This window comes from Loxodonta africana, chromosome 19 (genome assembly GCF_030014295.1).
Source record: "Loxodonta africana isolate mLoxAfr1 chromosome 19, mLoxAfr1.hap2, whole genome shotgun sequence".
Taxonomy (NCBI): domain Eukaryota; kingdom Metazoa; phylum Chordata; class Mammalia; order Proboscidea; family Elephantidae; genus Loxodonta; species Loxodonta africana.
In genome coordinates, this window is record NC_087360.1 from 54,794,127 (window position 1) to 54,820,564 (window position 26,438).

The 26,438-nt window shown below is 41.2% G+C and overlaps 1 pseudogene; it reads left to right on the forward strand.

The window, feature by feature from the left end:
* Window positions 1–24,916: 24,916 nt before the first annotated feature.
* On the forward strand, window positions 24,917–26,102 carry LOC100676617 (diamine acetyltransferase 1-like; annotated as a pseudogene).
* Window positions 26,103–26,438: the final 336 nt, after the last annotated feature.

A 26,438-nucleotide genomic window follows, 5' to 3' on the forward strand; every position in this document is an offset into this window, starting at 1 on the left:
CACACATGTTCATATATATATAACAAAGCACATGGGGTACAGTTACAGATACCTCTTAGACTTAACCAAACACCTCACAGGATTGGTATTCTGAGTTTGAAGGATTAGGACCATAGTCCTGCGGGACATCTTAGTCAATTGGCATAATATAGCTTATAAAGTCATATTCTATATCCTAGTTTGGCAAGTAGTATCTGGGGTCTTAAAAACTTGTGAGCAGCCATCTGTGATACAACTATTGGTCTGTACACATCCAGAGCAAAAGAGAAAGAAGGAAATCAAAGACTCAAAGAAGAAACCAGTCATCAGGACAAACAGTCTATACAAACCATGGCCTCATCTACCCTGGGATCAGAAGAACTAGATGGTGCCCAGCTACCACTACCAACTGTTCTAAGCAGGGCCACAATAGACAGACCCTGACAGAATGGGAGAAAAATGTGGAACAGAACCTCAAATTCCTTAAAAAAAAAAAAGCTCACTAGGTTGGTTGAAACTGGAGGACTCCCCAAGACTATTGCCCTGAGATACTCTTTAAACCTTGAACTGAACTAACGCCTGCGATCACCTTGTAGCTAAATAACTGGTTGGCTCAAAAATAATAAGTATCAGCCTTAAGTACTGTGCTCCTTCAAAAAATCACCTATATGAGACCAAAGAGTCAACATTATTTTAAAACAAAGATAAGAATGTAAGGGGGGAGGGAAACTAAATTAATGGAAATGGAACAACCAGAACAGAAAAATGAGAATGTTCATGCATTGTGAAGAATGTGGCCAATGTCACTGAACTTGTGAATTTGTGTAGAAATTGTTGAATGGGATACTAAACTTCTATGTAAATCTTCACCAAAAACACAATAATTTTTTTTTTTAAATACACACATTGTAGAGAGGTGGAGCCCACAGGATGCTTTAGACACAAGCACCACGCCATCTGCAGTAAAGAACCCCAAAACTAAGTAAAACAGATACAAACATTAATCCTGGAACCCGAAGCACCAAATGAAGGAATAAAGAGCTTGATCAAGCCCCAAATGGAATAAGAAACTGACAGAGAATAGAGAACGAGGAGAGCTATGGAGTGGAGGTCCCCTACCAGCTAACATAGCACAGATTCACCAGTTTAGACTACAGCTACCAAGGAATGCACACAGGGAGTATGGGAAGGCAACTTCACAGAGCTCCCAACAGGAGACAGAGCACCCAGTAACCAAGGATACATGCTTTCCCACTCCCCATCCTTCTTTCCTCTACGTGGTCTCCCCTGCTTTCCAACAGGTCATGGTCGCTCAGCCTGAGACACATGAACTTCACTGGAGTCTGCCCCATCACCACTGGCTGGCCACTTCAGTGCTATTTTTGTTTGGTGTCGTTTTGTTTGTTTATATTGGTTTTTGTTTGGTTTTTGTTGCTTCTCTTTCTCTTTCCCTTCCCTCCTTCCTTTTCTTTCTCCTGCCCAGCTAGCCCGTGTGCCATCCCCTTCTGTTCTTGATGGGCTGTGATTTTTTGGTTTGTTTGCTTTGTTCTTTTTTTTTTTTTTTCTGTTTCTTCTCTCTCTCTCCTTTTCTTCCTTTACTTTCTCCTGTTCACACAGCCCTGTGCACTGCACCTGTCCCTTCTCAAGGGGCCATGCTGCACCACTCAGCTGGACAGTCAGTGCATGTGGCCAACATCATTTTTTTTTTTTAATATTAATGGTCAATTTAAAGGTTACATGAGGAAATAAATACTAGGAATCTTTGAAAGAGAACAGAACTGTTGGAGCAGAATGAATAACAGAGAAAACAACAGCAGACAAGACTCTTTTTTTCCATTTATCTATTGTCTATTTAGTATTTTTTCACCCCCACCCCTCTCCTCCCTCATAACCATCAAAGGTTGTTTCTTTTTGTGTGTAAGCATTTTCATGAGTTTTTATAGTAGTGGTCTCATACAATATTTGTCCTTTAGTGGTTGACTTAATTTCACTCAGCATGATGCCCTCCAGATTCATCCATGTCGTGAGGTGCCTTGCAGATTCCTCACTGTTCTTTATCACTGTGTAGTACTTCATTGTGTGTATGTACCATAGTTTATTTATCCATTCATCTGTTGATGAGCATCTAGGTTGTTTCCATCTTTTTGCTATTGTGAGCAATGTTTCAATAAACACGGGTGTGCATGTCTATTCTTGTGATGGCTCTTATTTCTCTGGGATATATTCCTAGGAGTGGGATTGCTGCATCATATGGTATTTCTATTTCTAGCTTTTTAAGGAAGTGTCATATAATTTTTCAAAATGGTTGTATAATTGTGCATTCCCATCAGCAATGCACAAGAGTTCCAATCTCCCCACGGCCTCTTGAACATTTGTTATTTTCTGTCGTTTTGATTCTCACCAGTAATGCCAGGGTATCTCATTGTGGTTTTGATCTGCATTTCTCTAATGGCTAGTGATGGAGACCATTTCCTCATGTGTCAGCCCCTGAATGTCTTCTTTAGTGAAGTGTCTGTTCATTTCCTTTCCCCATTTTTTAATTGGATTATTTATCTTTTTGTTGTAGAAGTGTTTGATTTCCCTGAAGATTTTAGAGATTAAACCTTTGTCAGATTTGTCAAACACAAAAATTTTTTCCCAGTCTGTAGGTTCTCTTTTTACTCTTTGGTGAAGTCTTTTGATAAGCATAAGTGTTTAATTTTTAGGAGATCCCAGTTATCAAGCTTATCTTCTGGAATTTGTGTGTTGTTAATTATGGTTTATATTCCATTAAATGCCATGCATTAGGGCCTCTGGTGTTGATCTTATTTTTTCTTCTATGGTCTTTCTAGTTTTGGGTTATATATTTAAATCTTTGATCCATTTTAAATTATTTTTTGTGTATGGTGTGAGGTATAGGTCCTGTTTCATTTTTTGCAGATGGACATCCATTTTTGCCAGCACCATTTGTTAAGAAGAATGTTTTTTCCCCATTTGATGGGCTTTGGGCTCTTGTAGAAGATCAAGTGATCTTAGGTGGATGACATCTGGGTTCTCAATTCTGTTCCATTGGTCAATGTATCTGTCTTTGAAACCAGTACCAGACTATTTGACTACCATAGCTGTATAGTTGGTTCTGAGTTCAAGTTGTGGGAGTCCTCCTACTTCATTCTTCTTCTTCAATAGTACTTTATTTATCCAGGACCTCTTTCCTTTCCGTGTAAAGTTAATGATTAGTTTTTCCGTCTCTTTAAAGAATGCTGTTGGTATTTGGATAGGGATTGCATTGTATTTTTAGATTGCTTTGGGTAGAATTGACATTTTCACAATGTTGAGTCTACCTATCCATGAGCATGGTATGTTTTTCCATTTATGTAGATCTCTTTTGGTTTCTTGCAGTAGTATTTCGTAGTTTTCTTTGTACAGGTCTTTTACATCCAAAGTTAAATTTATTCCTAAGTATTTTATTTTTTTTTAGGGACTATTATAAATGGTATTCTTTTCCTGATGTTAGCCCAACATCATTCTTAATGGACAGAGGCTGAAAACATCCCCCTTGAGAACAGGAATAAGACAAGTATGCCCTTTATGACCATTCCTGTTTAACATTGTACTGGAAGTCCTAGCTAGAGCAATAAGGCAAGAAAAAGAATTAAGGGCATTCAAATTGGTAATGAAGAAGTAAAACTGTCCCTGTTTGTGGATGATATCATACTATATATAGAAAACCCAAAAGACTTCATGAGAAAACTACTGGAATTAATAGATTCAGCAGATTAGCAAGATACAAGATAAACACACAAAAATCAGTTGGATTCCTATATACTAACAAAGAGAACAATGAAAAGAAAATTAGGAAAACAATACCATTTATAATATCCCCTAAAAAAATAAAATACTTAGAAACAAATCTAACCAGGCATGTAAAAGACCTATAAAAAGAAAATTACAAAATGCTACTGCAAGAAACCAAAAGAGACCCACATAAATGGAGAAGCATACCATGCTCATGTGAAAATGTTAATTTTACCCAAAGCAATCTACAAACACAACACAGTTCTGATCCAAATACCAACAGCATTCTTTAAGAAGATGGAAAAACTAATCATTAGCTTTATATGGAAAGGGAAGAGGGCTTGGAAAAGTAAAGCACTATTGAAGAAGAAGAATAAAGCAGATGGACTCCCACTATCTGACCTCAGAACCTACTATAAGTCTATGGTAGTCAGAATAGCCTAGAACTAGTACAGCAATAGACACATTGACCAAGGGAACAAAATTGAGAGCTCGGATGTAAATTCACCCACCTACAGTTACCTGATCTTTGACAAAGGCCCAAAGTCCATCAAATGGGAAAAAAAGACAGTCTTTTTAACAAATGGTGCTGGCAAAACTGGATGTCCATCTGCAAAAAAATGAAACAGGGCCCATACCTCACACCATACACAAAAAGTAATTCAAAATGGATCAAAGACCTAAATATAAAACCAAAAACTATAAAGATCATAGAAGAAAAAAATAGGATCAATGCTACAGGCCCTAATACATGGCATAAACAGGATATAAAACATAAATAACAATACACAAACACCAGAAGATAAGCTACATAACTGGGATCTTCTTAAAAAATTAAACACTTTATGCTCATCGAAAGACTTCGCCAAAGAGTAAAAACAAAACCTACAGGCTGGGAAAAAATTTTTGACTGTGACAAATCTGACAAAGCTCTAATCTCTAAAATCTACATGAAAACCCAACACCTCCACAACAAAAAGACAAACAATCCAATTAAAAAATGGGTAAAGGATATGAATAGACACTTCACCAAAGAAGGCATTCAGGCAGCTAGCAGACAAGTGCAGAAATGGTCTCCATCACTAGCCATTAGAGAAATGCAAATCAAAACCACAATGAGAAACCATCTCACCTGGATATTACTGGCATGAAACAAAATAAATAAAACAGAAAATAATAAATGTTGGAGAGGCTGCAGGAGGGCTGGAACTCTTATGCACTGCTGGTGGGAATGCAAAATGGTACAACCATTTTGGAAGATGGTATGGTGCTTCCTTAAAAAGCTAGAAATAGAAATACCATATGATCCAGCAATCCCACTCCTAGGAATATACCCTAGAGGATTAAGAGCTGCCACAAGAATAGACAGATGCACACCCATGTTCACTGCAGCATTATTCACAATAGCAAAAAGATGGAAACAACATAAATGCCCATCAACATATGAATGGAACATACAAACAATGGAATACTACACAGCGATAAAGAAAATGAGGAATCTGTGAAACATCTCACAACATGGATGAATCTGGAGGGCATTATGCTAAGCGAAATAAGTCAATCATAAAAGGACAAATACTGTATAAGACCACTACTATAAAAACTCATGAAAATGTTTACACATGAAAAGAAAAAATCTCTGATGGTTCCGAAGGAGGCGAGTAGTGGAGAGGAAAAAATACTAAATACATAATAGATAAGTGGCAACTTTGGTGAAGGGTAAGACAGTACACAATACTGGGGAAGCCAGCACAACTTGTACAAGGAAAGGTCACGGAAGCGCCACAGACACATCCAAACTCCCTGAGGGACCAAATTACTGAGCTGAGGGTTGTGGGGACCATGGTCTCAGGGAACATCTAGCTCAATTGACATAGCATAGTTTATAAAGAAAATGTTCTACAACCTACATCGATGAGTAGCATCTAGGGTCTTAAAAGCTTGTGAATGTCAGCAGAGTATCGGGATACAAGATAAACATACAAAACTCAGTTGGATTCCTCTACACCAACAAAAAGAACATTGAAGAGGAAACCACCAAATCAATACCATTTACAGTAGCCCCCAAGAAGATAAAATACTTAGGATAAATCTTACCAGAGATGTAAAAGACTTATACAAAGAAAACTACAGTACACTTCTGCAAGAAACCAAGAGACTTACATAAGCAGAAGAACATACCTTGCTCATGGATAGGAAGACTTAACATTATGTCTATTCTACCAAAAGCGACCTATACATTTAATGCAATTCCGATCCAAATCCCAAGGACATTCTTTAATGAGATGGAGAAAAAAATCACCAATTTCATATGGAAGGGAAAGAGGCCTCAGATAAATAAGGCATTACTGAAAAAGAAGAATAAAGTGGGAGGCCTTACTTTACCTGATCTTAGAGCCTATTATACCGCCACAGTAGTCAAAACAGCCTGGTACTGGTACAACAACAGATACAGGGACCAATGGAACAGAACTGAGAATCCAGACATAAATCCATCCACATATGAGCAGCTGATATTTGACAAAGGCCCAAAATCAGTTATATGGGGGAAAGACGGTCTTTTAAACAAATGGCGCTGGCATAGCTGGATATCTATCTGCAAAAAAAATGAAACAAGACCCATACCTCACAGCATGCACAAAAACTAACTCAAAATGGATCAAAGACCTAAATGTAAAATCTAAAACGATAAAGATCATGGAAGAAAAAATAGGGACGTTAGGAGCCCTAATACATCTCATAAACAGTATAGAAAACATTATAAAGAATGTAGAAGAAAAACTAGATAACTGCGAGCTCCTAAAAATCAAACACTTATGCTCATCCAAAGACTTCACCAAAAGAGTAAAAAGACTACCTACAGACTTGGAAAAAGTTTTTAACTATGACATTTCTGATCAGTGCCTGATCTCTAAAATCTACATGATACTGCAAAAACTCAACTGCAAAAAGGCAAATAACCCAATTAAAAAATGATCAAAAGATACGAACAGACACTTCACTAAAGAAGACATTCAGGTACCTAACAGATATATAAGGAAATGTTCATGATCATTAGCCACTAGAGAAATGCAGATCAAAACTACAATGAGATTTCATCTCACTCCAACAAGGCTGGCATTAATCCAAAAACACAGAATAAGAAATGTTGGAGAGGATGTGGAGAGATTGGAACACTTCTACGCTGCTGGTGGGAATGTCAAATGGTACAACCACTTTGGAAATCAATTTGGCGCTTCCTTAAAAAGGCAGAAATAGAACTACCATAGGATCCAGCAATCCCACTCCTTGGAATATATCCTAGAGAAATAAGAGCCTTTACACGAACAGATATATGCACACCAATGTTTATTGCAGCACTGTTTACAATAGTAAAAACATGGGAGCAACCAAGATGCCCATTAACAGATCAATGGATAAATAAATTATGGTATATTCACACAATGGAATACTACGCATCGATAAAGAACAGTGAGGAATCTGAAACATTTCATAACATGGAGGAACCTGGAAGGCATTATGCTGAGTGAAATTAGTGAGTTGCAAAAGGACAAATATTGTATAAGACCACTATTATAAGAACTTGAGAAATAGTTTAAACTGAGAAGAAAACATTCTTTTGTGGTTATGAGAGGGGTGAGAGAGGGGGGTGGGAGAGGGGTATTCACTAATTAGATAGTAGATAAGAACTACTTTAGGTGAAGGGAAAGACAGCACACAATACAGGGGAGGTCAGCACAATTGGACTAAACCAAAAGCAAAGAAGTTTCCTGAATAAACTGAATGCTTCAAAGGCCAGCGTAGCAGGGGCAGGGGTCTGGGGACCATGGTTTCAGGGGACATCTAAGTCAATTGGCATAATGAAATCTATTAAGAAAACATTCTACATCCCACTTTGAAGAGCGGCGTCTGGGGTCTTAAACGCTAGCAAGCAGCCATCTAAGATGCATCAATTGGTCTCAACCCACCTGGATCAAAGGAGCATGAAGAACACCAAGGACACAAGGTGATTGTGAGCCTGAGAGACAGAGGGGCCGCATTAACCAGAGACTACATCATCCTGAGACCAGAAGAACTAGATGGTGCCCAGCTACAACCGATGACTGCCCTGACAGAGAACACAACAGAGAACCCCTGAGGGAGCAGGAGAGCAGTGGGATGCAGACCCCAAATTCTCATAAAAAGACCAGACTTAATGGTCTGACTGAGACTGGAAGGACCCCGGTGGTCAGGGCCCCCAGACCTTCTGTTGGCCCAGGACAGGAACCATTCCCAAAGCCAACTCTTCAGACACGGATTGGACTGGACAATGCGTTGGAGAGGGATGCTGCTGAGGAGTGAGCTTCTTGGATCAGGTGGACACTTGAGACTATGTTGGCATCTCCTGCCTGGAGGGGACACGAGAGGGTGGAGGGGGTTAGAACCTGACAAAAAGGACATGAAAAGACAGAGTGGAGGGAGAGAGCAGGGTGTCTCATTAGGGGGAGCGTAATTGGGAGTGTGTAGCAAGGTGTATATGGGTTTTTGTGTGAGACACTGATTTGATTTGTAAACTTTCACTTAAAGCACAATAAAAATTATTTAAAAAAAAAAAATCTCGTGAGTGGCCATCTAAGGTACTCGACTGGCCTTACCCTGTCCGGAGAAAGAAGGAATGAAGAAAACCAAAGACAAGAGGGAAAGATTAGTCCAAAATACTAATGGACCACGAGTACCACTGCCTCCACCAGAGACTGAGTCCAGCACAACTAGATGGTGCCTAGCTACCACTACTGACTGCTCTGACAGGGATCAGAATGCAGGGTTCTGGGTACAACTGAGAAAAAAACTGTAGAACAAAATTCCAATTCACAAAACAAAAAGACCAGACCTACTGTTCTGATAGAGGCTGGATAAACCCCAAGAGTATGGGCCCTAGGCACCCTTATAACTCAGTACTGAAGTCACTACTGAGGTTCACCCTTCAGCCAAAGATTAGACAGGCCTATAAAACAAAACAAGACTAAATGGGTATACCAATTCAGGGGGAAGAATGAGAAGGCAGGAGGGGACAAGAAAGCTGGTAACAGGGAAACCAAGGTGGAGAAGCTAAGAGTGTTGACATGTGAGGTTGGTGACCGATGTTACGTAACAATATGTGTATTAACTGGTTGATGAGAAACTAATTTGCTCTGTAAATCTTCATCTAAAGTACAATTAAAAAAAAACACACATTATATTAGTTTCCTAGGACTGCTATAGGGTCGCTATGTGTTGGAATCGACTCGACAGCAACGGGTTTGATTTTTTTGGTTTTGCCAGAACAAAGTACCACAAACTGGGTGGCTTATAATAAACTTATTATCTCACAGTTCTGGAGGCTGGGAGTCTGAATTCAGGGCCATCCCCTCTTTGAAGCCTCTAGGGGAAGAGCCTTTCTTATCTCTCCTGGCTTCTGGTAGCCCCAGGCATTCCTTGGTTTGCAGCTGCAGCATAACTCTGTTGTCACATAGACATTTCCCCTTGCACCTCTGTGTGTATCTTCTCTTTTTTTACAAGGACATCAGTCATATTGGAATAGGACACACCCTATTCCAATACGACCTCACGTTAACTAATCTTAACATCTTTAAAGACCCTATTACCAAACAAGGTCATGTTCACAGGTACCAGGGATTAAGACTTCAAAATAAATTTGAGGGGACATAATTCAATCCATGACACACACATACCTGTCCTTTGAAATTAATATGAATGATTGGAAGATACATCTGTGTCTGGGGATGGCAGTAGGTGGAGGGGCCATATAGGTGACAATCACAAAACTTCCTTTGACTTTTATAACAAGCAAAACATTAAAAATAATACCTTAGCCAAGGCTTTCATAGGATGAGAGTTTTGTATATGAGCTTAATAAAAATAAGTTCATTTAGGAAAAAAAGAGTTAATCAGATAATAATGCAAAATAGGAAAACGACCAGAGTAACTAGTTGACTACTCAGTATTTCAGAGGTTTGGCTTCATTTTCTACTGAAGCCTTAGGTGTTCTTCTGTAAGGAACCTGTGATGATTTTATTCATATGGGTCCAAGTCATTCACATTAGACTTGTCCTTTCTACCACGAACAAATAGAATAACCGTTTGTCTTCAAGCAGATTTCAACTCATGGTGACCCCACGTGTGTCAGAGTAGGTCTGCTCCATAGGGTTTTCTTGGCTATAATTTTTATGGAAGCAGGTTGCCAGACCTTTCTTCCACGGTGCCTCTGGGAGGCTCCAAACCAACAACCTTTAGGTTAATAGCCAAGTACAAATCATTTGCACCACACAGTGACCTTACTAATAGCATCCAACAATGTTAAAGCTGAGCACCTTACAAATAATATACTGACCTCTCCTTATGTTATCAAAGAGGAAAGTGAGAATCAGAGAGAAATCTCTCTCCCAGCGTCACAGAACTGATGGCAGATCTAAACTGGAGCCTATGGTGGGGAGTTTTTCCCCTCCACCTCCCTACCTTGAGTCAGAATCAACTTAACAGAAACTGGTTTGGATTTGTTTGGTTAGTTGGTTGGCTGGTTGGGTGGCTGGGTGGTTTTGGTTTACTGCTATACTTTCCTGAGTATGTGTCTACTAATTTCTCTCTTTCTGTATCTCTCCCCCCTCTGCCTCTCCCTCTCTCTATCTCTCCCTGTCTCTCTCTCTGACATTCAGATGGATATAATTCCACTGGAGAGTTTCCCAATTGACAGCTTGAGCTGGTCAGCCCCAGTAATTCATGTACCTACAACATTAAAAAAACATTGCAAATGCATAAACCAGATACATGGCGAAGGGCCTCAGATTTTAATTATATCTTATTTCACAGCTGCAGTCAATTCCTGCTACAGCTTAATAACCAGGTTGCACGAGCCGTGAAACTTTTTGCTGTTAATTTTACTCAGGAAAATTGAGTTTTTACTACCATTTTAGCAGAAATGCTTATCAAAACAATTATGATACAGTGATGACGATTAGAAACATCTGCAGGAATAAATTTGGAGACAGAAGGATGTCAGTAAGTCTGGTTATGCAGGAAAGTGTACTCTGGGAAACCTGGGTTATGGCTCTGTCATCTGCCGAGAACAACGCAATGAACGAAGAGGCATCTGGCCTCTCCCCAAACCCTTGCTGAGATGTCCAAGGAACACTGGAAGCCCTCCATAGCATAGGCTGACGCCACCATGGTGCCCCCCTCCCCAATGGCCCCCACTGAGGGGGACTTTCCATTTTAAATGAGGAGTCAAAGGGAGTTCCAGGCTTAGTCAGAGAGCAGAAGGAACTTTAGAGAACAGCTCACTGTACAGATGAGAAAACTGAGGCCAGGGGAGAGATGAGTGACTATCCCAAGGTCATACCACTAATGAGCGATATCTGTGTGTCCTGACTCCTATGCCAGAGCTCTCTCTCCTTCACCTAAAATCAACTCAATCACGGCTTAAGCAAAGGAAAGAATGGGATAGGCTGGGGTCCCTAGAAGTAGATTCCAGAGGGTCTCTGATTGATCACAGCCAGGATAATTGAGAAAATCACAGGAAACATGTCACCATCTGTGGCATTATTTGGGAATCAGTGGATAGTCTATATCAGGGATGCAGGTCACTGGTGCCAAGGAGGAAGAGGGGTGACAAAGGAATCTGGGGTACTGCCAACCTGGATGTCTTGGTCATCTAGTGCTGCTGTAACAGAAATACGACAATTGGTTGCCTTTAACAAACAGTTTATTCTCTCACAGTCTAATAGGCTAGAAGTCCAAATTCAGTCCAAATCCAGCTTCAGGGGAAGGCTTTATCTGCTGCCTCTGGAGGAAGGTTCTTGTCTTCAATCTTCCCTTGGACTAGGAGCTTCTCTACATGGGAACCCCAGGTCCAAAGGATGTGCTCAGCTCCCAGCGCTGTTTTCTTGGTGGTATAAGGTCCCCCTGTCTCTCTGCTCGCTTTTCTCTTTTATATCTCAAAACAGATTGGCTCAAGACAATCCAATCTTGTAGATTAAGTCCTGATTCATTAATGCAAGACTAACATCATAGAGGTAGGATCTACAACACACAGGGAAATCACATCAGATGACAAAATGGTGAACAATCATACAATACTGGGAATCATGTCTTAGACTAATTGATACATGTATTTTTGGAGGACGTAATTCAATCCATGACACTGGAGCAATGAGAGGAGGACATTAAGCATAAACGGGCCAAACCCAAGGTCACCTGCAGTTTCTTCCCAGAGCAAGCCTTGAACACCAGTGCATTTTGCTGTCGGTGCTGCTGGAGCAGAGGTTCATGAAAAGAGAACCCGCTTTTCTTTTCCTGGAAGGTATCTGAAGGCTCTCACTAGAAATTTTTTGGTGCTACGATAGTCATGTTTAAGACTGAGCTACCAGATTTCCTCAATTCTTAGACACCATCAACTGGAATGATGCACCATCAATTTAGTAAGGGCTTTTTGTGGAAGAATACAAACACTACATTAAATGTACACACCTATCAAGGGACACAGCCCTATTTCATAAGTGTGAAAATGAGAAAAAATGTTCACTAATAGAATCAAGGATATAAAGGGTATGGAAGCCACATGACAGTATGGACTAGATTACCAGGAGATGAGGTGGGGAGGGAAAGACAGATTCCAGGAAGACTATGGCAACAGTCCAGATAAAAGAAAACACCTGTCTGAATTTATTTTGTAGCAGTGGAAACGAATAAATGGATTAATGGTTTTCTTCTGCTGCATAACAAATTATCACAAACTTAGTGGTCACAATTCTGTAGGTGGACAGTCTGGGCATGACTTAGCTGGGTTCTCTGCTCAGGGTATCACAAGGATGAAACCAAGGTGTTGGCTGGGGCTGGGATCTCATCTGAGGCTGGGGGTTCCCTTCCACACTTGCTTGGTTGCTGGTAGAATTTATTTCATTGCAGCATAGAATTCATGGAGGCTGTGTCTTCAAGGCCAGCAGGAGGCATCTTATCCCATTCTGCTATGATGGAGTCTTACAAAACCTAATGTAATCGCAGATCTTACCCACACTCAAGGGGAGAGGTTCACAAAGGACATGTATGCCAGGGGCAGGAATTTTGGGGGCCATCTTAAAACTCTGCCTACCTCAAGAGGAGAATTATAAGGAATGAAGAAGTAAGAAGAATCATCAGGGCTTTGCTGGTTGAAATCTGAGGAGTACAACACTGGCCCTGATAATAAGAATACCTTATATTCATATAGAGTCATTAAGGTTTTAAGCAGCTTCACACACGTGAGCTTTTTTCATCCTGAAACAATCCTATAAAACAGGTAGCTCAGGTATCATTATTTCCATCTCATGGATGGGAAAATGGAGGTCCAGGCAAGTTGAACCTTTAGCCTATGGTCACCTGGAGAATCACTGGCTCAGCCACAGCCAGAATTGTAAAGTCTGCCATTGAGTTCAGAGCCATTTCTCCTACACCAAAATCATTACTGCTGATTTTACTGAGAAGTACCCCTAAGCATGGCCTTTCAATGTTTTGGAGCAACTCTAGTCAAAGCATGGATGGACCACAGAGACCTCACCCTCTGGGGTTCATGTGAGGGCCTAGTGCCTGCAGCAAAAGGAGTTTGGGCCCTAGGTTTCCTCGTTAGCCTCATGCTAGTCATGCTGGAAAGCACAATTCCCTCCCTGCGTTAGCAGTCCCTGGCTTGATGACACATTGCAAAATCTTATCTCCAAACGCCAGCTTCAGACGGCAAGTGCAAAGAGCGTGACTTGACTCAGAAGATGTTATGACGATAATGATGAGGCCACAACCTTCATATACTCTTGATAGACTTACTGTTACTGTTTCCAATAGAGAAAGTCTCATTTAGGAGCTTAGTGGATGATTTACAGACCACTAACTTTCTTAAGCTTTCTAGGACGAGCCAAGTGGAGTAGCTGGCAAGAATCAATAGAGAGATAAAAGAAAGAAAAAATCCCTTTTGCTTGGTCTCTGAACAGTCACACCACACACACACACACACACAGGTATGGGCACACTGCACGTTAGCTGGCATGCTAAGTAATTAGTTGCTAAAAAGAAACTTGCCCTCCCTACCTCGTGCAGCCATCAGAGCTCCGAACTGCAACAACTTTATCAAGTCATTAAATGTGCATGACTTAAATGAATCTGTCATGAAGGGGATTCAAACTACATTAGCAAAGAAATCTCTGGTGATCAATAACATCATTAAAGACATGAAGCACGAGAAGGTGAAGATGAAAGGATTCCCCTCTTCTCCTCCTTTGCTCCCTGCTGCGCTGGACTGAGAAACGAGAGAAAGACATTTTTCTTTTCTGGATCTAAGTTTTCTTGCCTTTAAAATAAGAAGGTGTAGTGATGGGGGGTGGGGGGGACAGCATACTGAGATGGGTTTTGGAATGAGGCTGACCTATTCTACTATGTATTCATACTCAGTCTTCAAGAAAAATTACTGCATCTCTCAGAACCTCAGTTTCCTCAACTGCAAAAACATTTGAAAAATGTTTAAATCATAAGGTTGTGAGAACTACGTATGGCAATCTATGTAAAGTGACCACCCCACAGTGACATACGGCAGGCACTCAATAGATGTCAGTTTCCCCTTTCCGTCGTCAAAAGCCTTTCCAGGCCCCCCGCTTTTTTTCAGATTTATCATCACTAGTCTTTCTTTCCACTGTTCAGTCATTCGAAGTATTAAGGCATCTTGAAAAACTTCACCGTAGCATCTCTGACAGCCCGTATGTGGCACCCTGACATTCCCCCGCTATCCACCCCCTTTCTTGGAATTATCTAAGGGAACAGTATGAATGCATATGTACTTATTTGTCACCATCAAGATCAGCCGCTCCTTCTGGAAAGTTCTTTTCACTTTCCTGTGAAGAACTCAGACATGCCCTCCCACTGGTGTCACATACTGAGTAGGAATAAACAGCGTGCTGTCATGCAAAATCCCGGCAAAAGTTTCCACAAGGATGAGCACTGAGCAACTTAAATACCCTAGCCTAAACTGGCTATTGAGAATGATCAGAAGATACTCAGAGGTGTGTCGAAATCCCACTTCTTGAGGGGCAGGAATAGAGAAGAAAAAGCACATAGGTAGCCAAGGCTGCTGAAAAACACAGAATCAGTATGCCTTATGAGCTATTTACTCCTGACCCTGCAGAAGAATTGAGGTAACAGAGGCTCATGAGATGCTATCAGGGAATGAGGCTTCTGGCGTGCTCTCCCAACTCCCAAGCTCCTCATGACACTGATATTATAAAGAGACATTATTATGAGACTTCTCCTTTCATTTTCTCTTTAAAGATCAATACACCATTCATTGTTCTACCTACAAGAACTACAAGTAAGAGTGAGGCTTGCTAGAGGCAGATTCCCGAGATGCTTGTGAGCAAAATTCTTCAGGTTCAAAATACATCCACTGCCAGATTTCTCATTTTATAAAACCTTCCTGTAAGAGATTTATTCCTAGGGCTTGAAGAGTGTCTTATATAACTTAGTAGCAGTCATTAGGAGTTCCCGGGTAGTACAAAAGGTTAAGCACCTGACTACTAGCTAAAAGACTGGCAATTCCAACCCACCCAGAAGTGCCTTGGAGGACAGGCCTGGTGACCTGCTTTTGAAAATCACAGCTTTGAAAACCCTATGGGGTAGTTCTACTCTGCACATATTGGGTGGCCATGAGTCAGAATCCACTGGATGGCCACTAACAACAACAGCAGTCACTAATATTTTAGCATGATTTGTTTATCAAGTTCTGTCTCACAGTGTTCAGTAGCTGAGATTAGGATCTGTGTGTCCAGGACAGACAGGACAAAGCATGTTGTATACAAAATAGTCAGTGCCCTGGTGGCATGGTGGTTAAGAGCTCAGCTACAAACCAAAAAGTTGGCAGTTTGAATCCACCAGCCACTCCTTGGAAACCCTGTGGGGCAGTTCTACTCTATCCTATAGGGTCTCTACGAGTCGGAACTGACTTGACAGCAATTTTTTTTTTTAAATACAAAATAGCTCTGAAGGTTGGTCTGGAACAAGAGGAGAGCCACCTGCAAAGAGCAGACCAGGGTGAACAACTTCGGGTGGGAGGGGACAGCTGAAAATCTAGTACCCAGTTCTACAGAAGAGAAGTGACACTATACCCCTAAGCATGGGGACAGAGGCAGAATGCTAGGAGATGTCCTAGTGCCCCAGACAAATCCTTTATTCATCCTTCGCCCCAGTGCAGCCCTGCTCTGGTGCTGTCCAAGGTTCTGAAGTCTGCTTGGGGTGCAGTTTTTGTTTTTGTTTTTTGGGGTGCTGAATACTTTTCTCCCAGCTATTGCACAGTAACTGTTAACATTTAATGGCCACTCACAAAGTGAATGATGTAGTACACTATACTGTTAACTCACTGATCGATGATTAAATACACTGAATCCTAAAACTTCTAGTCTATGTGCTTTGTGGACTCACATATCATTGTCAGGCAACTCAGCATTTCCTTCATCCGTTAACCCATTCTTCTGTTCATCCATTTAATATTTATTAAGCTCCCAGTAGTGGTTAAGAGCTGTGGTGTGCTATGCCTGCTAACCTAAAGGTCTGCAGTTCAAATCCACCAGCCGCTTCTTGGAAAACATAATGGAGCAGTTCTACTCTGTCCTACAGGGTCACTATGAGTCAGAACCAACTCGACAGCAACGAGTTTGGGTTATTAAGCAAGACATATGAAAAGCAGTGAATGGACCCTGTCTCTGGCTTCCTAACAGAGTCATGAAACAACAGAAAAATAATTCTGGGCCTTTCCTTTTTCCATACACAGTCAGGAAAAGATATGGAAGGGTACTGAGGGCTCGAACCACACTGAAATAAAAATTTTACATAAATTCAAGGAATTTTAAAACCATGTTAGAAATATTTAAAATTTAACTGCATAAATCCCAAAACACAATATACAAAGTTAAAAGACAGAGGACAAACTGGGAAATAAAATTGAAGCACATATAAAAGACATATAAACCATCCAAGAGAAAAGGGGAGACTGTTCACAAGAGACTTTTTCCATAAAACAAGATACAAATAGCTCTGAAACATGTGGATGGGTGCTCCACCTCCCAATTTATATGAGCAACATATGTTTAAATTACACTGAGATACTCTTTTTACCTATCAGATTGGGAAAAATCCAGAAGTTTTGTGAAACATTAGGATGGAAAATCTGTAGACAAACAGATATTCTCCTAAGGTGCTGGTGGGAAGGTAAATCATTACAAGCTCTATGTGAGGCAATTTGGCAATATCCATCAACTTTACAAATGCACACATTCTTTGGTCCAGGAAACCCAGTTCTAGGGATTTATACTAGAGGTAGTCTCACACACATGTAAAAGGAGATATGCACAGATTATTCACTGAAGCATTTTTTACTGGTGGAAAAAGGTCAGAAAGAAAATAAATATCCATCAATGAAGGCTTAATAAATTATAATACATGCATACAATAGAGGGTTATGCTGGTATAAAAATAAAAGGAAGAGATATACTTTTAAATAAATAGCAAAGTAAATGATATTTCAGAAAGAATATAAAAGGGTCAAAAAAAATACATACATATATTTGTTTATACATACATAATATATTTCTGGAAAATTAAGAAACTGTAACACTGGTTGCCCCTGGGTAGGAGAATTGAAAGTCTGGAATGTGGGGAAATATTTTTCCTTATGAACTTTTAGGTTTTTGGATATCTGAACCATGTGAATATATTGTTGTTGTTTTTGTTAGCTGCCATCAAGTAGGATCTTGACTCATGCTGACCCCATGCACACCAGAACAAAATTCTGCCTCTTCCTGCACTATCCCCATGATCAGTTGTGGATTGGACCATTGTGATCCATAGGGTTTTCACTGGCTGATTTTCAGAAGTAGGTCACCAAGCCTTTCTTCCTGGTCTGTCTTAGTCTGGAAGCTTCGTTGACACCTGTTCAGCATCACAGCAGTATGCAAGCTTCCACTGACAGACGGGTGGTGGCTGTGCACGAGGTGCCTTGGCCAGAAATCAAACCTGAGTCTCCTGCACGAAAGGTGAGAATTTTACCATTGAACCATCATTGCTCCCACGGGAATGGATTTCCTCTTAAAAAAAAAAATAATTCTTAAAAACCAAAGTTCTCTTAGAGAGAAAGGTGGCTCTCATTCCTTATGATTTCAGTATGGGTCTTGCCCTCATCTAACTCTTCTTGCTTTTAGTGTTTGCCCTACCCATGTATTACCTTAATGACAAGCTTTTCTACTAAGTGCTATACCATACTGTTTAAACTTATATAATATCAATAAATGGTGTTGTTAAATTTAGTGCTTTTATGTTCCCATTTCATTCACATGAATATATCTTGTCTTCTCTTTTGAGATTTGTTTGTTAGCTTTCTCCCTGAATAGCATATGCAAAAAGGAAAGAAATGTAATAACAGTCAGTGAGTACCTTCTATGTGCCCAAGGCTGTTATGATGTCTAATTTAATCTCATAACAATCTTAGAGCTGAACAGTATTCCTCTCCTTATTATACAGATGATAAATCTGGGACACAGAGAGGATAAATGACTTTCCAACAGTAATTCAGCTAATAAGTGGTCAAGTTACGATCTGAATGCATTTCTCTCTTTCTGTTCCATACTGCCTCCCTGTGCAATAGAAGAGTAATGGTCTTTGTAGTTGCAGTCTCAGACTACTTACTGAACTCATCAATGCTTCAGTTTTCTTATCTGTTAAACCTGGCTTAATACTTACTTTGCAGGACTGGACTGAGAATTAACATAAATGCACATAGCATTGTGCCTGGCTGGTCATGTTGTTGTTAGGTGCTGTCGAGTGGGTTCCGACTCATAGCGACCCTATGTACAACACAACAACAAAACACTGCCCGGTCCTGCGCCATCCACACAATCATTGTTATGCTTGAGCCCATTGTTGCAGCCACTGTGTTAATCCATCTCATTGCCAGTCTTCCTCTTTTTCACTGACCCTCTACTTTACCAAGTATGATATCCTTCTCCAGGGACTGGTCCCTCTTGATAACATTTCCAAAGTATGTGAGACAGAGTCTCACCATCTTTGCTTCTAAGGAGCATTCCAGCTGTACTTCCAAGACAGATTTGTTCATTGTTCTGGCAGTCTATGGTATAGTCAATATTCTTCGCCAAAAGCATAATTCAAAGGCGTCAATTCTTCTTCGGTTGCTTCCCCTAATTTTTGTTTTCCAGTTCCTAGAAGGTACTGCACATTTAGTTATGCTCAAAGGTACAAGCTATTTTTTTTTCTGAATCAGAGAAATTGAATAATAGTTCTATAGTAAGAGCACCATCCCAGAGCAGGCATGCCAAATGTAATCTAAAGATGTGTTACAGCAAAGCCTCCTGGGATAGAAAGGGCAAGTCTGTAATGCTCTGAGATGTCCTGTTCCCCTCACGGTTTATGAATTGAAAGGATTCCTTAAAGGGATCTGTCAAGACTGACTTCACAGTTTCATCCATGTTGGGCAAGAGCCAGTTTATTAAGCCAAAGGCAGAGGCTCATCGTGCCGGCTACAATTGCACTGCTTCCATCCAGAAATGGGCAGAAATCAAGTCATATTAGAAATATAAATCCACTTCAGCCCACTGCTTTAACAAAGAAGGTAAACGGGTGACAGAGGGCACCTACAGAGCATTCATGATGTCACGCAATTGGCCAAAGGACTTCATTGTTCCATGATGCAAATGAAAAGTCATTAATGGGCAGTAAAAGGGGGTGGAGGGTGGGGAGAACGCATAGCAGAAGACAGCTTAATGCTTTCAGGGGAGATTGGCACATCAGAGCTCTGCTGTAATACGCAGTTGGCTAATTTCACTGAGGTATTGAACAAATGATGGATGGGGAGGGTTAACAGGCACCATGACAGCAATAATAAAGATACTCCCTGCCAGCAGAAGACCCCTGCTCCTGCTTCCCATTTAAATGACTTCTCATACCACTGAATACCTGTTTGTCAAGAGTATCTGTTACCTCTCCCCTGATGGCTCAGATATGATGTTCTTACTCCAAAACACCGTCTGGCTATCTACCACCAATTTCCTCTTTCCTCTCCCCCTCTATTAATGTGATTTACCTAGGAAGGTGCAAAGCTAGGAAATTGAGCTACAAGGAAAATTGAACTTAAGAGCAACACTGCAATTTCTACCCAGTTTGATGCTTTTCATTGCTTCTAAGTGGGTAGCAGTCTTCACTGTTTTTGAAGCATCACAATGTCAGGATAGCCTTTTTATTTAATTGACTGTCATTACGATGCTGTTTTTATGCCTCAGGAAGGTCAGATGAGAGGTACAAGGGCTGTATAAGGTTGCCCAGAGACAAAGTCCAAGGGAAATAAGACAGCAGAGTAAGGCCTTAGTATTGGGATGGAGGGGATGGCGGGAGGTTATGCTGGGATTTCCAGGCTTCAGAGACTGATTAGTAGGGAGGTGAATGGCTTTCCTAAGGACTTAGAATTCGAGCCAAGAAAACTTGATGAAATTTACACATACCCTGGCCTTAGAATCAGTTTAAGTGCCATGCTACTTGAGATCAGGTTTCACAGGCTGGGTGTCTTTAACTTCACTGCCATTTTAATTTTATCATCTCTCTTAAATATGCAAGAATAGTCCCATGATTTGACCTAGATAGTAGTTTTGCAAAGGAGTATTATTTGCATATGGCCATAGCTCAAAATTATGCTGAATAGAGAATCCGCACATGATAAAAAGAAAATCTGAAAGTGGCAGTTTGCCATATGACAAGGAGATTAAAGGTACATTTTAGGCCTCTTCAAACATAAGTAACTAAAAAGGGCTCAGAAATGAAAGGAAAGAAATGACCAAATGGATTAATAATGACACGGGCTTCCATCTGAGCAATACAAAGTTTAGTGTTGACTTAAATCTTAGTAAAAATAGGGTGAGAGGCCAAAATCCAGACCGCAAGGGAATTGTTTATACAGAGGCAAACACTAAAAATCAGAAAGAATAAGGAGAAATCCTAAGTTTTGGACTCCACTCTACCACCTGGTCACAGAACGAGTATATCGTCAAAACCCCTACTGCTATGGAGTGTCTGTGATGGACCACATATTTGAGTCATTGCTTTTAAGCCCAATGCCAAGAGAACCTTGAGGGATGAGTATTAGTATCCCTACCCTACTTGCCCTTTCTTGCTTAAGAATCCTAGCATTTAGAGTTCCGAGTGGAAAGATGACTTACTTAAGATCACTCAACTACTGGATGCTTGAGCTTGGACTCGAGTCCAGCTCTGCCTATCTCCAAAATTTCTTCATACCACAACACACTGCTACACACAAAGCAATGACAACATGTCTCGGAATCCCCAGAAGTCTCTTTCTTAGGTGGCTAATAATTCTGGCTATTTAGCCTTCAAGACAAGAGCCTGAACAATGATGAATCTGGGAAACATCTCACAACATGGATGAATCTGGAGGGCATTATGCTGACTGAAATAAGTCAATTACAAAAGGACAAATACTGTATGAGACCACTACTGTAAAAACTCAAGAAAAGGTTTACACACAAAAAGAAACAATCTTTGATGGTTATGAAGGGGAGGAGGAGTGGGGATGGAAAAACACTAAATAGACAATAGGTAAGTGGTAACTTTGGTGAAGGGTAAGACAGTACACAATACTGGGAAAGCCAGCACAGCTTGTACAAGGGAAGGTCATGGAAGCTCCATAGATACATCCAAACTCCCTGAGGGCTGAATTACTGGGCTGAGGGCTGTGGGGACCAAGCTCTCCAGGAATATCTAGCTCAATCAGCATAACATAGTTTATAAAGAAAATGGAAAATGTTCTACATTCTACTTTGGTGAGTAGCGTCTGAGGTCTTAAAAGCTTGTGAGTGGCCATCTTAAGATACTCCACTGGTCTCACCCCTTTGGGAGCACGGGGGGATGAAGAAAACTAAAGACACAAGGGAAAGATTAATTCGAAGGACTAATGGACCACATCTACCATGGCCTCCACCAGACTGAGTCCAGTACAACTAGGTGGTGCCTGGCTACCATCACTGACTGCTCTGATAGAAATCACAGTAGAGGGTTCCAGACAGAGCTGGAGAAAAATATAGAACAAAATTCTAACTCACAAAAAAAGACCAGACTCATTGGCCTTACAGAGACTGGAGAAACCTTGAGAGTATGGTCCCCGGACACCTTTTAGCTCAGTATTGAAATCACTCCTGAGGTTCACCCTTTAGCCAAAGATTAGACAGGCCCATAAAACAAAATGAGACTAAAGGGTCATAGCAGCCCAGGGGCAAGGACTAGAAGGCTGGAGGGAACGAAAAAAAAAGAGAGAGGAGCCTGGGTGGCTCAAGTGGTGTGTGATCACTTGAGCTGGTTCAAAGCTACCCCAGCAGCCCCATGGAAGAAAGGCCTGGCAGGCTTCTTCCATGAAGCCAAGAAAACCCCATGGAGCAGTTCTACTCTATAACACATGGAGTTACCGTGAATCAAAATCTGACCTGAGAACAACTTACAACGCCAGCAACCTTCAACGGGCATCCCTGGGAAGTAAATGGTTAATGCAGTGGGCTGTTAACTGAAAGGCTGGAGGTTCAAGTCCACCCAGAGGTACCTCGGAAGAAAGACCTGGTGAACTGCTTCCGAAAAATCCGCCATGGAGCACAGTTCTGCTCTGACATACATGGGGTTATCACAAGTCGGAATTGACTCAAAGGCACTGTTTTGTTTTGTTTTTAACCTTCAAGGGCTCTCCACAGAGTAGCGTATACCCAGGGAGAAAACTCACAGTGAAGTCTTCCTCTTTTCTAGATAAGTTTCTGCTGCTATCACTCATGTAATGTGTGGTTTCTCTTAATTACTCCAGGTATTGGGATATAGGCAAGGATGCATTGGTTGGTTTCACTGTCATTCCCAGTTCACCTTTGCTTTGTTGTTAGGACCAGCTGGCCGCTCCTGCAGCCCACCGATTCTTTGTTTACATCTACACAGCAGAGTATTCACGGAGAGCCCCAGGGAATGGCCACTGTGCCAACTTCTAGGGACAAAACTCAAAAGCCAGAGTCCTTGCTTTTGAAGACCATAGCATCTGGAACCAGAGCTCTTTTATCCTCTCGGATCTCAGGTCCTTCCTTCAGGCCCTTGTCAAAATCACTTTCCTCGTAGCTGCTCCAGACTCAGCACCTTCCTTGGCTCTTCCCCCCAGAATTTCATCTCTCCTAATCCTGTTTGCTTTTTGCTTTGGACAAATGAGACATGGTGTGCAGTTGTGGGTAAGAGTACTTACTTTGCATATGCATTTGCCATGTGACCTTGGAAAAGTTATTGAAACCCTTCTAAACTTCGGTTGGTGTAGTGTGAAGCCACCAGCTGCCAACTGAATGATCAGCAGTTCGAACCCACCAGCCACTCTGCAGGAGAAAGATGTGGCCGTCTTCTTTCATAAAGATTACAGCCTTGGAAAACCTGTGGGGCAGTTCTATTCAGAATTGACTCAGTGGCAATAATTTTTTAATGGGTAAACTTTGGTTCTGGAGTCCTTAAGTGGTGTAAATGGTTAAGTGCTCAACTTCTAGCTGAAAGGCTGGTGGTTCAAACCCACCCAGAAGCACTTTGGAAGACAGAACTGGCAACCTGCTTCCAAAAGGTCACATCCATGAATGCCCTTTAGAGCACATTGGGCCATCATGAGTCAGAATCAATTTGACGGCAACTGGTTTGGTTTCTGTTTTTAAACTTCAGTTTTCTCCTCTTTAGAATGAAGAGAACAGTAATAGTACCCATGTCCTGAGCTTCCTGTGAGGATAAAATGGAATAGAAAATTTAGAATACACAGTGCTAGGCACATACCAAAAAACCCGTTGCTGTCAAGTTGATTCCAACTCATAGCGACCCTATAGAACAAGTAGAACTGCCCCATAGGATTTCCAAGAAGTGGCTGGTGAATTTGAACTACTAGCCTTCTGGTTAGCAGCTGAGCTCTTAACCACTACACTACCAGGGCTTTGCTTGACATATAGAAAGTACTTAATAAAGACCATCTGGCACTGTTAATATTACTATTACTATCCAAAGAGACTTTTCTACCTCTCACCTCCCACATTTGTCCTCTCTCTTGCTTTTCTAACCCCCCTGAGTTTCTATACAACACCATTTCCTTCATCCCCACCCTCACCCCCTAGCAGCTCCCCTTCCAGGACTTCTAATCTCTCCTGCTAGGCAGTGCTCCTGCCCCTCTTCTCCTAGGTACTTATCTCCCGGACTATTGTCTCCTCTCAATACCCACATTAGCATAAATGTTATTATCTCTAAAATCCAATTAATTTCAATTATTGTGGCCCCAGACAGATTGCTATTGCTCTCAATTCATGTAAGCTTCTGAGAAAGTAGGGTTGCCTCTCACTTCTTCGATTTTACAAGGCTCTGAGAACCAGAGAAAACAGATAAATGGCCAGACAAGGACCACCTCAAATCCCATTTATTCAGTCCCTCCAACTTTCTCAATACACAGGCTTTCTCTAGAGTAAAGACTTTCACAACATTGTTGTTGTTGTTAACTGCTGCCAAGTCAGCGACTCCACACACAATGGAATGAAATGCTGCTGGTCCTGTGCCACCCCCATGATCAGTTACAAATCAGACTGCTGTGATCCATAGGGCTTTTACTGGCGGATTTTTAGAAGGAAACTGCCAGGCCTTTACCCTGGAGGTGTAGTGGCTAAGTGCTACGGCTGCTAACCAAAAGGTTGGCAGTTCAAATCCACCAGCCGCTCCTTGGAAACTCTATGGAGCAGTTCTACTCTGTCCTATAGGGTCGCTATGAGTCGGAATCAACTCAACGGCAATGGGTTTGGTATTTCGGTTTTTACCTCTTAATCTGTCTTTAGTCTGGAAGCTCCATTGCCAGTTATTCAGCATCATGGCAACTCACAAGACTCCTCTGACAGATGGGTGGTGGCTCTGTTGGAAGTGCGTTAGCTGGGAATGTAACCCAGGTCTTCCACAGGGAAGACAAGAATTCTACCACTGAACCACCACTTCCCCTTTCACAAACACTACCTAGCTTTAACTGGTCTTCTCTGTAATAAGCTGCAAATAGCAAAGTGGGCAGAAAATGGGTAGTAAATGGGCAGCACAAAAGGCATTAAGTGACAATCTAGAAGATGTACAAACAGGAAATAATCAAGCACTGACCATACATGCCCAAGACTTTAAGACCCTGACATTGTGATTTTAGCCCACACTTTCATTGTCAGCCCAACTTTGATTAGTTCAATCTCACCTACTTCATGAATCCCTTCAACATTTGTCCATTCAACAAATGCCTACTGTGTAACTGTCACGTGACAGGCAACTCTGGTTCCAGGGCTACGGCAAGGAGTGAGGCCAATAAGGTCCCTATCAGACTTACATTTAGTGGAGAGATGGACAATCCACAAACTAAATAAGTGAATTTCAAGGTGAATGCAAAGAAAAAGAGGTGTTCAAAAAATACATACAATAATGTGATAGGAAATAATTGGGGTTTGCAACAACAATACAGGGCTGGTCTGAGGAGACACTGATTGAGGTAAAAGCTGCATGATGGGGCGCAGTTCTAGTCTCTGCTCCAATGAAATTTTTTCCTCACTCCCTGAAGTTCGCCGGGTCATGGTGTCAGCCTGACTGAGAAGAGGGCGGTCCCGAAGATGAATAAGAAACCACTTCCTCCTGCTGGTCTGCAAAGAGAAAAAAGCAAAAGACGAAAATGGCTAAATTTATGGTCCGCCTGGCTACCTCAGCCAACTGCAGTAACATGATGCCGCTGATCAAAGAACTGGCTAACTATGAATACATGGAAGAGCAAGTGATATTAACTGGGATAGATCTTCTAGAAGGTGGTTTCCAAGAGCACTCCTTTTACCCCTGTCTGGTTGCAGAAGTGTCCAAGGAGCACTGGACTCTGAAAAGACACAGCAGTGTTGATTTTGCCGTGTGACCCATGGATTGACAAGCTATTGTATTCCGAGGTCTTCTTTGATACAAGTGATTACAGAGGCTTTGGCATAGCATCAGAAATTCTGAAGAATCTAAGCCAAGTTGCTATGAAATGTCGCTGCAGGCAGCATGCACTTCTTGGTGGCAGAATGGAATGAACTATCTATCAACTTCTACAAAAGAAGAGATGTTTTCGATCCAACCAGTGAAGAGGGATGGAGACTCTTCAAGAGTGACAAGGAGTACTTCCTAAAAATGGCAGCAGAGGAGTGAGAAGTGCTGGTGGAGACAAGGACAAGTTCCATTCTATTTAGAAAAAATTCTCAGCTTCTCTTGCTTTCTGTCCTGTTTGTAGTGGAGTAATAGAATGAGCTCTCATTCCAAAGCTTTATTACCAGTGGGTTTGTTGTATGTTTGAAAAGCAGTCTAGTTAAAATGGCAATTTCGTGTGCAGTTTGGAGTCAGATTTTTCCTTAAACATCTTTTGATAAACAAGGTGGTGTGATCTTCATATATGAAAAAAAAAATTCATTCTTGTGAGACATTTAAATGTGTTCAATGTATGGACTGGTACCTGGCGTTTCTGTTTTAACTCTTTTTTAATAAACTGCCCTTAGATTTTAAAAAAAAAAAAAAAAACCTGACTGATGAGAAGGAACCACACAAAGAAC